This window comes from Mastomys coucha, unplaced genomic scaffold (assembly GCF_008632895.1).
Source record: "Mastomys coucha isolate ucsf_1 unplaced genomic scaffold, UCSF_Mcou_1 pScaffold1, whole genome shotgun sequence".
NCBI classification, from domain to species: domain Eukaryota; kingdom Metazoa; phylum Chordata; class Mammalia; order Rodentia; family Muridae; genus Mastomys; species Mastomys coucha.
In genome coordinates this window covers 21,630,603-21,634,339 of record NW_022196891.1, presented here as the reverse complement: position 1 = coordinate 21,634,339, position 3,737 = coordinate 21,630,603, and the positions used below count along the sequence as shown (strand labels likewise).

The window sequence follows — 3,737 nt, the reverse complement described above, 5'->3', positions numbered from 1 at the left end:
TTATCCTTCCCAGAGTCCAAATTTATCCCTGTACCTTTGCAAACAAGTCTTGGAGATTTAGTTGCCAGCCTTCTCATCTTCAATGTTGATTTTGTTTAATGAGTAGCAGGGCCTGGCCACTATGGACAAGTCCTAACTGACATCATGTCATCTAGTTGTACAAGCTTTTCTTCTGAGGAACACCAGCCACAGAGACAAAGGATTCCACTCAGGTGTAGTCTGGTACAACAATGGAGTTAACTGGGGTTACCTACAGGGGCCTGGGCAATTTATGGTGGCAACTGCACAGAAGACAAAAACCATCTCTACTCTAGCAAGTGTCAGTCACCTCTAGAGCCTTGGGGATGAGAGAGATCCACAGGAGCTCCTTCCTCTGTCCAGGACAGAATGTTAAAGGACCCAAGTCTGTACAAGTCTCCTGCAGGAAACTGAAGGTGCACAGAGTTCATGAGTTCAATGGCCGCATCATACCCAGAGGACAGTGGTCCTCAATGCTAGTTATCATCTTGATTTTCCCTGTTCTCAAGCTTTTCTATTGACTCCCTTTCTGTCTGTTGAAGAGAAGATTGTTATGCAAAAATACTATAGGAAGAAAACACATAATGGACATTCTTGTTCTAAAAAGGACATATTTATACTACTATTTGATTATATTCTATTAAAAATACTTAATGCCATAGCCTTTCCTAAGTTTCCATGGAGACACAGTAGACTTCCCATGCATTGATTCATTGGGCTCCTCATGTATCTTTGGCATATCTATGCCCTGTGTCCAGTTAACCATCTGTGAGGTCCAGCCATGTTACTGAGGCTTCTGCCGGGAATAGAGCAGAGTTCCATGTAGTGGAGCATAGCCTCCTTAATACAATTGCTTGCTAAGTCCTTCTGTCTTCTTAGATTATTTTACTTGGCCATTTTCCCGCCTTCATTCAGGGGGTCTGAGATATCCTTTCTATTGAGTCAAGAAGTGTGGTTTCAGTAACCAGCTCACCCACAGGAACCACTTGGCAAACAGGAAGAGAACAGTGAGCAGACATGGTGCTGCCAATAAATAGCTCCTCAAGTCTGGCTCTTGGTAGGGAGATGGGCATGTCATGGAAGGAGGGGTCTTGAACTTGAACCCTGAGAATACTCCAGAGTTTTCACCAAACCAATAAATGCAGGCTCTTAACTTGTTTCTGAAAAAAAAAAAAGGTTCGTTTTGTTTTTTAATTTGTGGATTTTTCTTTTAGACAAGGACTAATGGTCACTATGAGACGGAATTTATTGAAGATTGTAATAATACAAAAATAGTTATATAGAATAAAACTTTCTAAATTGTACATTAATCAGGACAATAAAAAGTAATAAAATATGACTTAACTTGGATATGATGACATAGTTCATTGTAATGCTTTTTAGGTTTAAAATCATTTTATATCATTAATCTTATTTTAAGCCACAATGATGTCACAAATACAGAGGTCAGACGTTTTTAAAAAATGTTATGCTTTGGAATGACTGAAACTATAGAAATTGTACTCCACTGATTTTTCCGTGTTTATCATGGAATATTACTAGGAATATACATTCGGCATATTTACCTTTGATAGTCCAAACCCTACCCAGCTGCCTACAAATAATGGTGATAAATAATTTAAAAGTCTAGTTTTGAGTGCCTAGTCTGTGCTGTTTGTTCTATATAAGCATGATGTCAAACCCTCAAGCTATCACCCATTGGCAATGACCCAAATGTTGGTAAGTATTGGCCTTTAACTTTCTATTCTTTTCTTGTTTCTTACAAGTAGATTCCAGAGCCGCCATGGCTTATCTCAGTCTAGGAAGTGGTTATTGGGTGATGCTGGCTACCCTAAGCTTAGGACTCATTTTGAAATGAAAATGTGGGGGTTCAATGTGAAAGAGGTAAGGTTGAAGATGGAAGGACCAGGGAGATAATTCAGTTGGTAACGTGCTCTTACACACACGGACACATACACTCTACAGACACAGACACAGACACAGACACAGACACAGACACACACACACACACACACACACACACACACACACAGAGGAGAGGGAGAGAATGAATATGAATATTCTTGATCGGAAGAACAGAGCATTAAGCCAAGTGCAGGACCCTTTTGGCCAGGGTATTGGAGTGACTATGCAGCTCTTTTGACCCTGAAGCAGGCCTGGGTCTCAGCTCATGTGACAACCAGTGCACCACTCAATGTAGATAAAAAGACCAAGAGGGTATCTTCTTTCTGCAAGGAAACGCTGGGCTGTCGTGTCTAGAAGCTTCTTTGTCAGACTTCCCTGTGTTGCTAGCTTCATATTCTTTAGAATGTCTTCAGAAGTGGTGTGTGTGTGTGTGTGTGTGTGTGTGTGTGTGTGTGCACACGTGTGCATGTGTGTGTGTAGGCCACAGAACAACCTTGGCTGTCATTCCTCAGACAGCTTCCCCCTTGTTTTTCTTTTAAAAATGGGCCTCACTCTGTTTCCATGACTGATCTGGAATTCCATGTGTAGACTGAGCTTGAACTTACAGAGATGCTCCTGTGTCGGCCTCCCAAATGCCCATGTGTCAACCTCCCAAATGCTGAGATCAAAGATATAGTTCCCCCATGCCTGCCTTCACCTTGATTTTTGAGACAGGGTCTTTCACTGACCTGTACCTCATTAAGTAAATGAGGCTGGCTGGCCAGTCAGATTCAAGGATTCTTTAAAACCATGAAACCTCAATACTTGCAAAAGAAGTACTTTACTGGACAAACCTTTTCTTTTGGTTGATGCACTGAACTAGTGACATTCCCTTGAGTGGATGTACTGTGTGATTAGTGAGGAAGCTTTTGGTTCAAAATCAGGTGTGAGAATAAGGACCAAAGTTTGATTTTCTTGAGAGAGCCCTACCTTAATACTGGCTGTATACCCAGTGAAAGCATTTTGGTGAGATCGGAAACCACAGGGCACCCTCTGAGCAGGCAGGCAACACCGAGAGCTGTGCCCATTTGGTCTCTGCCTGTTAGAATCAGTTAAAAAGCATCAGTTTTAGAAGCTTGAGGTCATGCGTCCTATGCTGGTACATTCTTCCTCTGATATTTCTTTAAAAAGGACATTTGCCCTTCAGCACATTGAGCTTTCATAACAGAACTTCACTACAGAGAGGGACAGTGTTGAACAGAAGCTTGGACTCAGGAAGTGAACGGGAGAGCAAGGCTCCTGTGCAATGACAGAGCGACAAGCTTGGGTTGCATCTCTTGAAGTCCTCCGGGCTGGGCCGGCAAGCCTGTCTGCCTAACGAGGTGTCGGGGATCACACGAGAACACATCTGACACATCTGTTAATGTGCTCTGTAAGTGATGAACCAGAGAAATACGAGGAACTGTACCACCTGCTCACATTTTACAGAGGAGGAAACTCATCTCTGTGGGCTGGGTCATCTGTCTTCCAATTCCCTTCGTTCTCCAAGGTCAAGCTTTATTGGTTGGGTCCCACTCAACAACTCCGGCTGGGCACTTAGTTATAACCCAGCTGCTATCATCCCACCACGCTGGTAGCAGGGCCCTGTTTATTTCTTGGGTGATGAATTGGACCTGCCGAATCCCTTGGCTTCCCCACTTCCTTCCCTTGAGTTAGAGGCCGGATGACTTACATTTATAGATTGGGCCAGCTATGAACACGGCGTGTGCTGGAAAATGAAATGAAGAATGGGTTCAGTTACTCTTGAGGTTTATTTTGTCAACCAGGCAATGAAG

At 42.9% G+C, this 3,737-nt stretch overlaps 1 long non-coding RNA gene across 1 annotated transcript; it reads right to left on the bottom strand.

Moving 5' to 3' along the window:
- Positions 1 to 612: 612 nt before the first annotated feature.
- On the bottom strand, positions 613 to 3,004 carry LOC116070041. Its single transcript, XR_004110259.1, has 2 exons — positions 2,893 to 3,004; positions 613 to 1,178 (listed from the first exon to the last, which is right to left on the bottom strand). It is a non-coding gene; the product is annotated as an uncharacterized LOC116070041 (long non-coding RNA).
- Positions 3,005 to 3,737: the final 733 nt, after the last annotated feature.